This window comes from Dendrobates tinctorius, unplaced genomic scaffold (genome assembly GCF_039654945.1).
Source record: "Dendrobates tinctorius isolate UK_male_01 unplaced genomic scaffold, ASM3965494v1 ptg000211l, whole genome shotgun sequence".
Classification (NCBI taxonomy): domain Eukaryota; kingdom Metazoa; phylum Chordata; class Amphibia; order Anura; family Dendrobatidae; genus Dendrobates; species Dendrobates tinctorius.
Window position 1 is genome coordinate 451,622 of NW_027361878.1, and position 15,380 is coordinate 467,001.

The following is a 15,380-nucleotide window of genomic DNA, read 5'->3' on the forward strand; positions in this document are numbered from 1 at the left end:
GTAGACACAGGAACATTCAGGTCTTTGGAGATGGACTTGTAGCCTTGAGATTGCTCATGCTTACTCACAATTTGGTTTCTCAAGTCCTCAGACAGTTCTTTGGTCTTCTTTCTTTTCTCCATGCTCAATGTGGTACACACAAGGACACAGGACAGAGGTTGAGTCAACTGTAATCCATGTCAACTGGCTGCAAGTGTGATTTAGTTATTGCCAACACCTGTTAGGTGCCACAGGTAAGTTACAGGTGCTGTTAATTAAACAAATTAGAGAAGCATCACATGATTTTTCGAACAGTGCCAATACTTTTGTCCACCCTCTTTGTTATGTTTGGTGTGGAATTATATCCAATTTGGCTTTAGGACAATTCTTTTTGTGTGTTTTCATTTAAGACAAATTAAATGAAGATAATAATACCAAAGAATTTGTGTTTGCAATCATTTTCAGGAAGAAACTGAGTATTATCTGACAGAATTGCAGGGGTGTCAATACTTTTGGCCATGACTGTATACAGGACAGGAGGAGTGATGCCGTGCAGTGTATATATACAGGACAGGAGGAGTGGTACCGTGCAGTGTATATATACAGGACAGGAGTGGTACCGTGCAGTGTATATATACAGGACAGGAGGAGCGGTACCGTGCAGTGTATATATACAGGACAGGAGGAGTGGTACCGTGCAGTGTATATATACAGGACAGGAGGAGTGGTACTGTGCAGTGTATATATACAGGACAGGAGGTGTGGTACTGTGCAGTGTGTATATACAGGACAGGAGGAGTGGTACTGTACAGTGTATATATACAGGACAGGAGGAGTGGTGCCGTGCAGTGTATATATACAGGAGGAGTGGTACTGTGCAGTGTATATATACAGGACAGGAGGAGTGGTACTGTGCAGTGTATATATACAGGACAGGAGGAGTGGTGCCGTGCAGTGTATATATACAGGAGGAGTGGTACTGTGCAGTGTATATATACAGGACAGGAGGAGTGGTACTGTGCAGTGTATATATACAGGACAGGAGGAGTGGTACTGTGCAGTGTATATATACAGGACAGGAGGAGTGGTACTGTGTAGTGTATATATATAGGACAGGAGGAGTGGTACTGTGCAGTGTATATATACAGGACAGGAGGAGTGGTACTGTGCAGTGTATATATACAGGACAGGAGTAGTGGTACTGTGCAGTGTATATATACAGGACAGGAGGAGTGGTGCAGTGCAGTGTATACATACAGGAGGAGTGGTACTGTGCAGTGTATATATACAGGACAGGAGGAGTGGTATTGTGCAGTGTATATATACAGGACAGGAGGAGTGGTACTGTGCAGTGTATACTGTATATACAGGACAGGAGGAGTGGTGCCGTGCAGTGTATATACAGGAGGAGTGGTACCGTGCAATGTATATATACAGGACAGGAGGAGTGGTACTGTGCAGTGTGTATATACAGGACAGGAGGAGTGGTACTGTGCAATGTATATATACAGGACAGGAGGAGTGGTGCCGTGCAGTGTATATACAGGAGGAGTGGTACCGTGCAATGTATATATACAGGACAGGAGGAGTGGTACCGTGCAGTGTATATATACAGGAGGAGTGGTACTGTGTAGTGTATATATACAGGACAGGAGGAGTGGTACTGTGCAGTGTATATATACAGGATAGGAGGAGTGGTACTGTGCAGTGTATATATACAGGACAGGAGGAGTGGTACTGTGCAGTGTATACATACTGGAGAAGTGGTACTGTGCAGTGTATATATACGGGACAGGAGGAGTGGTGCCATGCAGTGTGTATATACAGGAGGAGTGGTACTGTGCAGTGTATATATACAGGACAGGAGGAGTGGTGCTGTGCAGTGTATATATACAGGACAGGAGGAGCGGTACTGTGCAGTGTATATATACAGGACAGGAGGAGTGGTACTGTGCAGTGTATATATACAGGACAGGAGGAGTGGTGCCGTGCAGTGTATATATACAGGACAGGAGGAGTGGTACTGTGCAGTGTATATATACAGGACAGGAGTGGTACTGTGTAGTGTATATATACAGGACAGGAGGAGTGGTACTGTGTAGTGTATATATATAGGACAGGAGGAGTGGTACTGTGCAGTGTATATATACAGGACAGGAGTGGTACTGTGCAGTGTGTATATACAGGACAGGAGGAGTGGTACTGTGCAGTGTATATATACAGGATAGGAGGAGTGGTACTGTGCAGTGTATATATACAGGACAGGAGGAGTGGTACTGTGCAGTGTATATATACAGGACAGGAGGAGTGGTACCGTGCAGTGTATATATACAGGAGGAGTGGTACTGTGAAGTGTATATATACAGGACAGGAGGAGTGGTACCGTGCAGTGTATATATACAGGATAGGAGGAGTGGTACTGTGCAGTGTATATATACAGGACAGGAGGAGTGGTACTGTGCAGTGTATATATACAGGACAGGAGGAGTGGTACCGTGCAGTGTATATATACAGGAGTAGTGGTACTGTGCAGTGTATATATACAGGACAGGAGTGGTACTGTGCAGTGAATATATACAGGACAGGAGGAGTGGTGCAGTGCAGTGTATACATACAGGAGGAGTGGTACTGTGCAGTGTATATATACAGGACAGGAGGAGTGGTACTGTGCAGTGTATATATACAGGACAGGAGGAGTGGTGCCGTGCAGTGTATATACAGGAGGAGTGGTACCGTGCAATCTATATATACAGGACAGGAGGAGTGGTACCGTGCAGTGTATATATACAGGAGGAGTGGTACTGTGCAATGTATATATACAGGACAGGAGGAGTGGTGCCGTGCAGTGTATATACAGGAGGAGTGGTACCGTGCAATGTATATATACAGGACAGGAGGAGTGGTACCGTGCAGTGTATATATACAGGACAGGAGGAGTGGTACTGTGCAGTGTATACATACTGGAGAAGTGGTACTGGGCAGTGTATATATACGGGACAGGAGGAGTGGTGCCATGCAGTGTATATATACAGGAGGAGTGGTACTGTGCAGTGTATATATACAGGACAGGAGGAGTGGTACTGTGCAGTGTATATATACAGGACAGGAGGAGCGGTACTGTGCAGTGTATATATACAGGACAGGAGGAGCGGTACTGTGCAGTGTATATATACAGGACAGGAGAAGTGGTACCGTGCAGTGTATATATACAGGAGGAGTGGTACTGTGCAGTGTGTATATACAGGACAGGAGGAGTGGTACCGTGCAGTGTATATATACAGGACAGGAGGAGTGGTACTGTGTAGTGTATACATACTGGAGAAGTGGTACTGTGCAGTGTATATATACGGGACAGGAGGAGTGGTATTGTGCAGTGTATATATACAGGACAGGAGGAGTGGTACTGTGCAGTGTATATATACAGGACAGGAGGATTGGTGCCGTGTAGTGTATATACAGGAGGAGTGGTACTGTGTAGTGTATATATACAGGACAGGAGGAGTGGTACAGTGCAGTGTATATATACAGGACAGGAGGAGTGGTACAGTGCAGTGTATATATACAGGACAGGAGGAGTGGTACTGTGCAGTGTATATATACAGGATAGGAGGAGTGGTACTGTGCAGTGTATACATACTGGAGAAGTGGTACTGTGCAGTGTATATATACGGGACAGGAGGAGTGGTACCATGCAGTGTATATATACAGGACAGGAGGAGTGGTACCGTGCAGTGTATATATACAGGACAGGAGGAGTGGTACTGTGCAGTGTATATATACAGGATAGGAGGAGTGGTACTGTGCAGTGTATATATATACAGGACTGGAGGAGTGGTACAGTGCAGTGGATATATACAGGACAGGAGGAGTGGTACCGTGCAGTGTATATATACAGGACAGGAGGAGTGGTACTGTGCAGTGTATATATACAGGACAGGAGGAGTGGTACTGTGCAGTGTATATATACAGGACAGGAGGAGTGGTACTGTGCAGTGTATATATACAGGACAGGAGGAGTGGTGCCGTGTAGTGTATATACAGGAGGAGTGGTACCGTGCAATGTATATATACAGGACAGGAGGAGTGGTACCGTGCAGTGTATATATACAGGAGGAGTGGTACTGTGTAGTGTATATATACAGGACAGGAGGAGTGGTACAGTGCAGTGTATATATACAGGACAGGAGGAGTGGTACTGTGCAGTGTATATATACAGGATAGGAGGAGTGGTACTGTGCAGTGTATACATACTGGAGAAGTGGTACTGTGCAGCGTATATATACGGGACAGGAGGAGTGGTACCATGCAGTGTATATATACAGGACAGGAGGAGTGGTACTGTGCAGTGTATATATACAGGACAGGAGGAGTGGTACCGTGCAGTGTATATATACAGGACAGGAGGAGTGGTACTGTGCAGTGTATATATACAGGATAGGAGGAGTGGTACTGTGCAGTGTATATACACAGGACAGGAGGAGTGGTACTGTGCAGTGTATATATACAGGACAGGAGGAGTGGTACTGTGCAGTGTATATATACAGGATAGGAGTGGTACTGTGCAGTGTATATACACAGGACAGGAGGAGTGGTACTGTGCAGTGGATATATACAGGACAGGAGGAGTGGTACCGTGCAGTGTATATATACAGGACAGGAGGAGTGGTACCGTGCAGTGTATATATACAGGACAGGAGGAGTGGTACTGTGCAGTGTATATATACAGGATAGGAGGAGTGGTACTGTGCAGTGTATACATACTGGAGAAGTGGTACTGTGCAGCGTATATATACGGGACAGGAGGAGTGGTACTGTGCAGTGTATATATACAGGACAGGAGGAGTGGTACTGTGCAGTGTATATATACAGGACAGGAGGAGTGGTACCGTGCAGTGTATATATACAGGACAGGAGGAGTGGTACTGTGCAGTGTATATATACAGGATAGGAGGAGTGGTACTGTGCAGTGTATATACACAGGACAGGAGGAGTGGTACTGTGCAGTGTATATATACAGGACAGGAGGAGTGGTACTGTGCAGTGTATATATACAGGACAGGAGGAGTGGTACTGTGCAGTGTATATATACAGGACAGGATAGGAGTGGTACTGTGCAGTGTATATACACAGGACAGGAGGAGTGGTACTGTGCAGTGGATATATACAGGACAGGAGGAGTGGTACCGTGCAGTGTATATATACAGGACAGGAGGAGTGGTACTGTGCAGTGTATATATACAGGACAGGAGGAGTGGTACTGTGCAGTGTATATATACAGGACAGGAGGAGTGGTACTGTGCAGTGTATACATACAGGACAGGAGGAGTGGTACCGTGCAGTGTATATATACAAGACAGGAGGAGTGGTACCGTGCAGTGTATATATACAGGACAGGAGGAGAGGTACTGTGCAGTGTATATATACAGGACAGGAGGAGTGGTACTGTGCAGTGTATATATACGGGACAGGAGGAGTGGTACTGTGCAGTGTCTACATACAGGAGAAGTGGCACTGTGCAGTGTATATATACAGGAGGAGTGGTACAGTGCAGTGTATATATACAGGATAGGAGGAGTGGTACTGTGCAGTGTATATATACAGGAGAAGTGGTACTCTGCAGTGTATATATAGGACAGGAGGAGTGGTACTGTGCAGTGTATATATACAGGAGAAGTGGTACTCTGCAGTGTATATATAGGACAGGAGGAGTGGTACTGTGCAGTGTATACATACAGGAGAAGTGGCACTGTGCAGTGTATATATACAGGATAGGAGGAGTGGTACTGTGCAGTGTATACATACAGGAGAAGTGGTACTCTGCAGTGTATATATAGGACAGGAGGAGTGGTACTGTGCAGTGTATACATACAGGAGAAGTGGCACTGTGCAGTATATACAGGATAGGAGGAGTGGTACTGTGTAGTATATATACAGGACAGGAGAAGTGGTACTGTGCAGTGTATATATATAGGACAGGAGGAGTGGTACTGTGCAGTGTATATATACAGGACAGGAGTAGTGGTACCGTGCAGTGTATATATACAGGACAGGAGGAGTGGTGCCGTGCAGTGTATATATACAGGACAGGAGGAGTGGTACTGTGCAGTGTATATATACAGGACAGGAGGAGTGGTACTGTGCAGTGTATATATACAGGAGGAGTGGTACTGTGCAGTGTATATATACAGGACAGGAGGAGTGGTACTGTGCAGTGTATACATACAGGAGGAGTGGTACTGTGCAGTGTATATTCAGTCATATGTAAAAGTTTGGGCACCCCTATTAATGTTAACCTTTTTTCTTTATAACAATTTTGGTTTTTGCAACAGCTATTTCAGTTTCATATATCTAATAACTGATGGACTCAGTTATATTTCTGGATTCAAATGAGGTTTATTGTACTAACAGAAAATGTGCAATCTGCATTTCAAAAAAATTTGACCGTGCAAAAGTATGGGCACCCTTATCATTTTCTTGATTTGAACACGCCTAACTACTTTTTACTGACTTCCTGAAGCACTAAATTGGTTTTGTAACCTCATTGAGCTTTGAACTTCATAGCCAGGTGTATCAAATCATGAGAAAAGGTATTTAAAGTGGCCACTTGCAAGTAGTTCTCCTATTTGATTCTCCTATGAAGAGTGGCATCATGGGCTCCTCAAAACAACTCTCAAATGATCTGAAAACTAAGATTATTCAACAAAGCTTTTCAGGGGAAGGATACAAAAAGTTGTGTCAGAGATTTAACCAGTCAGTTTCCACTGTGAGGAACATAGTTAGGAAATGGAAGAACACAGGTACAGTTCTTGTTAAGCCCAGAAGTGGCAGGCCAAGAAAAATATCAGAAAGGCAGAGAAGAAGAATGGTGAGAACAGTCAAGGACAATCCACAGACCACCTCCAAAGACCTGCAGCATCATCTTGCTGCAGATGGTGTCACTGTGCATCGGTCAACAATACAGCGCATGCATAACGCCTTTTTGTATGACCAAACAACTCAATCTTTGTTTCATCAGTCCACAGGACCTTCTTCCAGGCTTGTCCAAATGTGCTTTTGCATACCTCAGGCGACTCTGTTTGTGGCGTGCTTGCAGAAATGGCTTCTTTCTCATCACTCTCCCATACAGCTTCTTCTTGTGCAAAGTGCGCTGTATTGTTGACCAATGCACAGTGACACCATCTGCAGCAAGATGATGCTGCAGGTCTTTGGAGGTGGTCTGTGGATTGTCCTTGACTGTTCTCACCATTCTTCTTCTCTGCCTTTCTGATATTTTTCTTGGCCTGCCACTTCTGGGCTTAACAAGAACTGTACCTGTGTTCTTCCATTTCCTTACTATGTTCCTCACAGTGGAAACTGACTGGTTAAATCTCTGAGCCAACTTTTTGTATCCTTCCCCTGAAAAGCTATGTTGAATAATCTTGGTTTTCAGATCATTTGAGAGTTGTTTTGAGGAGCCCATGATGCCACTCTTCATAGGAGAATCAAATAGGAGAACTACTTGCAAGTGGCCACCTTAAATACCTTTTGTCATGATTTGATACACCTGGCTATGAAGTTCAAAGCTCAATGAGGTTACAAAACCAATTTAGTGCTTCAGGAAGTCAGTAAAAAGTAGTTAGGAGTGTTCAAATCAAGAAAATGATAAGGGTGCCCATAATTTTGCACCGGTCAAATTTTGTTTAAATGCAGATTGCACATTTTCTGTTAGTACAATAAACCTCATTTGAATCCAGAAATATAACTGAGTCCATCAGTTATTAGATATATGAAACTGAAATACCTGTTGCAAAAACCAAAATTGTTATAAAGAAAAAAGGTTAACATTAATAGGGGTGCCCAAACTTTAGCATATGACTGTATACAGGACAGGAGGAGTGGTACTGTGCAGTGAAAGGCTTTAAAAAAGTGACAAAGAATTCATAATGTCTTACACATCTGTCTGAAAACAGATTCTCATGATGTTTCCTCCTAATTTTGGTCTGAATGCAAACTAGCAAACTCATCGATATTTATATTCTTCCTGGCTTCAATAGGGTTAAGTACACTACAGGTATCGTATATGGACAAAAGTATTGAGATCACGTCTTATTAAATTCAGGTTTTTCTTCTAATCTGTCCCCTCGCTGTGCCATCTGCCTTTACTAACTTTTGTGACAAAATGCCTCATTGGAAAGATCTCACCGATACCAGAGTAATCCTGTACTACGACAATCGGTGTAAGCAGTCAGTTCATGTCGCTTCCATGAGCATCTGTGAGAGGTATTATTGAAAAGTGTAAGAGTTTAGGAATCACAGGAACTCAGTAGTGGAGACCACACAGAGTGCATTGCCGACTCCACAACTACCGAGCCCTCCTCTGGTATTAACATCAGCACAAAAACTTCCCAGGATCTTCATGACATGGGTTGCAATGACTGAGCAGCGGCATTCAAGCATTACATCACCAAGCACAATGCCAAGTATTGGATGGAGTGGTGTAAAGCCAGCACCACTGGACTCTGTAGCAGTGGAAACGTGTTCTGAGCACTCTATTCTATCTGGCGTCTCATTGAGTCTGGGTTTGGCAAATGCCCGGAGAACGTTCCCTGCCTACTGTATTCTGCCACTAGAGGAATGATAATGCTATAGGGATTTATGTGCAAGGATTGGCCTAGACACCTCCAGTGAAGGGAAATCTTAATGGTACAGCATACAAGTCATTTTGAAAAATTGTTTTCTTCCAATTATGCTGGCACAGTTTGGGGAAGGTCCTTTTCTGCTTTTCATGACTGTGTCCAGAGCACAAAGGGAGGTCCACAAAAAAACATGGTTGAGGAGTTTGATGTGGAAGAACATGGCCGGCCGCACAGTGCCCAGTCCTCATCCCCATCCCACATCTTTTGGATAACTAGAATGGAGATTACAACCCAGGCCCTCTCCTCCATCATCAGAGTCTGATGATGCTCTTTTGGATGAATGTACAAAAATTCCCAGATACAACCAAAATCTTGCAGTAAGTCTTTCGAAAAGGGTGGAAGAGGTTATTTCTGCAAAAGGTGAACCTATTCCATATTAATGTCTATGTATTTAGAATCTGTGATAATTAAAGCTATTGTAGGTAAAGCTTTTGGTCGCAGGGATACTACAACAAAGAGGGGCCAGAAGACCAGTGTGTTATTTTTCACGCACTCTTGCACAGGTTAGAAGTACTTCACCATGGTAATAAACAGTGCAGGTTTTTTCTTTAACCCCTTCATGACCCAGCCTATTTTGACCTTAATGACCTGGCCATTTTTTGCAATTCTGACCAGTGGCCTAGCGATTCTGAGATTGTTTTTTCGTGACATATTGGGCTTAATGTTAGTGGTAAATTTAGTTCGATAGTTTTTTCGTTTATTTGTGAAAAACATGGAAATTTAGTGAAAATTTTGAAAATTTCACAATTTTCAAAATTTGAATTTTTATTCTGTTAAACCAGAGAGTTATTTGACACAAAATAGTTAATAAATGACATTTCCCACATGTCTACTTTACATCAGCACAATTTTGGAAGCAAATTTTTTTTTTTGTTAGGAAGTTATAAGGGTTAAAATTTGACCAGCGATTTCTCACTTTTACAACAAAATTTACAAAATCATTTTTTTTTAGGGACCACCTCACATTTTAAGTCATTTTGAGGGGTCTATATGGCAGAAAATACCCAAAAGTGACACAATTATAAAAACTGCACCCCTCAAGCTACTCAAAACCACATTCAAGTTTATTAACCCTTCAGGTGCCTCACAGGAACTAAAGCAACATGGAAGAAAAAAATGGACATTTTAATTTTTCCAACAAAAATTTTGTTTTATCATCAATATTTTCATTTTCACATGGGCAACAGTATAAAATGGATCCTAAAATTTATTGAGGAATTTCTCCTGAGTACACCGATACCTCATATGTGGTCATAAACCACTGTTTGGGCGCACGGCAGGGCTCAGAAGGGAAGGAGCGCCATTTGACTGGAAAATTAGCTCCAATCCTCAGCGTACACCATGTCGCGTTTTGAGAGCCCCTGTGTGCCTAAACATTGGAGCACCCCCACAAATGACCCCATTTTGGAAACTAGACCCCCCAAGGAACTTATCTAGATGCATAGTGAGCACTCTGAACCCCCAGGTGCTTCACAAATTGAGCTGTAAATATGAAAAAGTACTTTTTTTTTTTTCACAAAAATTTTCTTTTAGCATCAATTTTTTCATTTTCTCATGGGCAACAGGATAAAATGGATCCTAAAATTTGTTGGGAAATTTCTCCTGAGTACACCGACACCTAATATGTAGTCATAAACCACTGTTTGGGCTCACAGGAGGGCTCAGAAGGGAAGGAGCGCCATTTGACTTTTTGAATGGAAAATATGCTGGAATATTTAGTGGTTGCCATGTCGCGTTTGGAGAGTCTCTGTGTACTGAAACATTGGAGTACCCCCACAAGTGACCCCATTTTGGAAACTAGACCCCCCCCCCCAAGGAACTTATCTAGATGCATTATGAGCACTCCGAACCCCCAGGTGCTTCTCAAATTGAGCCGTAAATATGAAAAAGTACTTTTTTTTCACAAAAATTTTCTTTTAGCCTCAATTTTTTCATTTTCACATGGGCAACGGGATATAATGGATCCTAAAGTTTGTTGGAAAATTTCTCCTGAGTACACCGATACCTCATATGTGGGGGGGAACCACTGTTTGGGCGCACGGCAGGGCTCAGAAGGGAAGGAGCGCTATTTGATTTTTTGAATGGAAAATTAGCTCCAATCGTTAGCGGACACCAAGTTGTTTATGGAAAGTATGTAGTGTATGTCAGGTTGGTGTGTGGTGTAGTATACACCACCCACACACACGACAACAACATGATGTACACTATATTACACCACACCAACCTGACGTACACTACGCCACACACACCAACCTGACACTACGTCAGGTTGGTGTGTGTGGTGTAGTGTACGTCAGGTTGGTGTGTGGTGTAGTGTCCGCCAGGTTGGTGTGTGTGTTGTAGTGTACAGCACACATACTCACCAACCTGACGTACACTAGGCCACACACACCAACCTGATGTACACTACACCACACACACCAACCTGACACACTACATCAGGTTGGTGTGTGTGGTGTAGTGTACGTCAGGTTGGCGTGTGGTGTAGTGTACGTCAGGTTGGTGTGTGTGGTGTAGTGTACGTCAGGTTGGCGTGTGGTGTAGTGTACGTCAGGTTGGTGTGTGTGGTGTAGTGTACGTCAGGTTGGTGTGTGTGGTGTAGTGTATGTCAGGTTGGTGTGTGTGGTGTTGTGTATGTCAGCCTAGTGTGGGTGAGTTCTGTTGTGGAATGTCTGGATGTGTTTAGTCCATGGACGTGTGATGAATTCTGAAGTATTCAAACACAGTCTAGGTTTGTCAGGACACGTTTCACATTGGAAACGAGTCGCTTTTCTTGTCCCCCTTTTATAGCACACCCGGCACCTTTTTCTTGTTATCCCCTCACTGGGAAAATGTTGCCCTGGTACCATACGGGAAACTTGAGTTCCAGGGGTGCTGGGGCACGCTCCGTCCTCCTCTCCAAAAATCATGGCCTTTATCACCATCTCCTGGATCTCAAGGAAGGAGTGATCTTGGCCTGCACATCGTGATACCACACATGCATTATACAGTGCCATTTGTACGAGGTGCACAGCCAGTCTTTTGTACCACACCTTCGCCTTCCGCATGGCACTATGGGGCTGGAGGACTTGATCAGAAAGATCAACTCCCCCCATGTGATGGTTGTACGCCAGGACACAGTACGGTTTGCAGACCGCTGCTGGGGTACCTCGAACGGTGGTGGCCGTGGTGCCGGGACCATGGATTGTGGTCAAGACAAAGACGTCTCTTTTGTCTTTGAACTTGACCACAAGCATGTTGCCACTACATTGGGCTCAGCTCTCACCCTTTCGGAGAGGCTGCTCAATTAGCGGCAAAGGGAGACCCCTCTGGTTTCTGCGCACGGTACCGCAAGCGATGGTAGCTCTGGCATAGAGGGATTGAAATAGTGTGATGCTTGTATAAAAGTTATCAACGTACAGATGGTAACCTTTATCAAGCATTGGGTGGACTAAATCCCACACTATTTTCCCACTCCCCCCCCAAAGCAAGTGGACATTCTGGGGGCTGGATCCTACTGCCCTTTCCTTGGTAAACTCTAAAGCTGAGAGTGTACCCTGAGGAACTCTCACACAGCTTGTAGAGTTTTATCCCGTACCTCGCCCTTTTGCTGGGCAGGTACTGACGGAGCTGAAGCCTCCCTTTGAAGTGGATGAGGGATTCATCCACACAAATTTCACTTTCAGGAATGTACACTTCAGCAAACTTGTTGCTGAAGTGTTCGATGAGCGGCCGAATTTTGAACAGTCTATCAAAATTCGGGTCATCGCAGGGAAGGCTTTCAGTGTTGTCCCTGAAATGGAGAAATTTATGAATCGCCTCAAAACGTTTACGAAACATAACCATGCCAAATACTGGAGTTTGATATAAAATATCGGTACTCCAGTATTGGCGAATTTCTGGTTTCTTCACAATCCCCATGTGAAGGACCAGTCCCCAATATTTAATCATTTCTACAGAGTCCACGGGACTCCAAGTAGAGAATGAAGAAATTGGGTGTTCGGCCAAAAATTGCTGGGCATACAAGCTTGTTTGCTCCACCATGAGACTGACGATTGACTCAGAGAAAAAGACTTTGAAAAAGTATATTTCCCTGAAGTTGGCAGTCTCAAACTGGATTCCTGATTGGGGAACGAAATCAGGAATCCGTGGAGCAAAATTTTCAGGGACGGGGGTCCAGGAGGGAGCACTAGTGCTAGGTTGGGCGTGACTAGCACTAGGTTGAGGGAAACTCACACTTGACTGTGGGACTTCCTCCAAGGTACCCGACTCTTCCTCTAAGGCCTCCGACTCTTCCTCCCTGGGCTCTGGATGACTTCTCCTGCGACATCTTGGTGGAGGCAAGTCTATGTGATGGGATCCTCCTCACTATCAGTTTTGGAGGCAATAATTTCATATGCCTCCTCAACTGAGTAGACCCTTTGTGACTGGGATGACTGGGATGAGAGGGACATTGTGTGTGTGTGGTGTGTGCGTGTGTAAAAAAGCTTTATTATAGTGTGCGTGGGCGTCTGTATGTGCGAGTGTTTGGTGAAAAACTTTCTACTGCAGGACGGGGCTGTCAGGTGCGGGTTGTCAGGCGTGGGCTGTCAGGCGCTGGCGAGGGCAGTCAGGAGCGGGCGAGGGCAGTCAGGCGCGGGCGGGGGCTGTCAGGCGTGGGCGGGGGCTGTCAGACGCGAGCAGGGCAGGAAGTGGCTGAGGAGATGCAGCAGCAGATGGAGCCGGCAGTAGCAGCAGGTGATCAGGGGGTGATTGGGGTGATCACCAGGGGAGGATGGGGCTATCAGTCGCGGGGGGGCAGAAGGGGAGTAGAGGACCAGCTACAGATGAAGCCGGCAGCAGCAGGTGATCAGGGGGTGATCAGGGGGGCACGGAGTGATTGGGGTGATCACTGGGGGGGTGATCACCAGGGGAGGATGGGGCTATGAGTTGCGGGGGCGGGCAGAAGTGGAGCCGAGGACCAGATACAGAAGGAGCCGGCAGAAGCAGGTAATCAGGGGGTGATCAGAGGGGCACAGGGTGATTGGGGTGATCACTTGGGGGGTGATCACCAGGGGAGGATGGGGCTATCAGTCGCGGGGGGGGGGGGCAGAAGGGGAGCCGAGGACCAGCTACAGTTGGAGCCGGCAGCAGCAGGTGATCAGGGGGGCACGGGGTGATTGGGGTGATCACTGGCGGGTTGAGCACCAGGGGAGGATGGAGCTGTCAGGCGCTGGGGGGGCAGGAGGGGAACAGAAGAAGAGCTGTTTATGGAGCCAACAGCAGCAGTAGGTGATCAGGGGTGATCAGGGAGTGATCAGGGGGGCACGGGGTGATTGGGGTGATCACTGGGGGGGTGATCACCAGAGGATGGGGCTGTCAGGTGCGGGGGGGCAGGAGGGTAGCAGAGGACCAGCTGTAGATGAAGCCGGCAGCGGTGATCAGGGGGTGATTGGAGTGATCACCAGGGGAGGATGGGGCTGTCAGGTGCGGTTGGGGGCAGGAGGAGAGCAGAGGACCAGCAGAAAATGTAGATGGCAGCAGCAGGTGATTGGGGGGGCAGGGGGTGATTAGGGGATGATCACAAGGGGAGGAGAGAAAATGGAGCTGTCAGGCGCAGGGGGGGCAGGAGGGAGGGGAGCAAATGGAGCCTGCAGGAGGTGAGCAAATGCAGCAGGTGATTAGGGGGGGCAGGGGGTGATCACCCGTTCAGGTGGTGATCAGGGGGAGGGAGCAGAGGTCAGGGGGAGTGGAGGACAGGAGGGGGGAGTACCTGTCCTCAGCACACAGCAGCGGTGGTGCTAGCAGCGGCGGCGGTGGCAGTAGCGGCAGCAATCGCGGGCTCTGTGGGGCAGGTCAGCGGTCAGGCACCTCGCTCCTCGGCTTCCACAGATGGGATGAAGCTGAGGAGCGAGGCAGACATTGTTTTTCTCCGCCCTTCCACATCTGATTGGAGGGCTGGCATCACATGGACGCTAGCTCCAATCAGATCTGAGGGGGGTGACAAAAAGGTCACCAGGAGTGATCGTAGACCCGGGGGGGGGCTAAGCCACCCCCCGGGGGTCAAGTATAGGTCCCCCTGTACCTGCGTACCGGGTTACCTTTCATTCACCCCGGTCACCCGGCCCGCAGGAGGGCGATCATTCTGTGACACAGGGTATGCGTCACAGGTCGGATTGGCACCGACTTTCATGACGCATACGCTGTGTCACAGGTCAGGAAGGGGTTAACAGTGCAAGGGTAAAACTGTTCAGTTGAAGCTCCTGGAGCTTTCCTACTTCGATTGTCTCAACTGTTCAGTGTTGGCCATTCCCTTCTGCTATATAAACTCGCCTATGGCACTTAGGACTTGCCAGTGTTAGTTCTTACCGCCTGGTCTGGAGGTGTAGTTCGTGGATGGAGTTGTTTTGGAGATTGTTGCTTGCCGTTTTGTCTGTGTGCATTCTCACCCTCTATTTGGTTTCTTCTTCCTTTAACTCCCGTGTCCCACACTGTTGTTTGGCGTGTGTATTTTGTATGGTTGGTATTTTTATTTATCCCTGTCTGTCTTCCCTTATTTGTCTGGTTATTGTGTTACTATACACTTCAGCTTCCCACTACCATGTGTGGGTGAGGGGACAGATCATGGAAAATATATAAGAAATGACGTGGAAGTGCAATAAGGACTACGCTTGCTTCTGGTACAGTAAAGGGTTCTTTATTCAGCCAACGCGTTTCCTGAGCCTGCTGGCTCACTTCATCAGGGCAGGGGAAAATATATAAGGACAT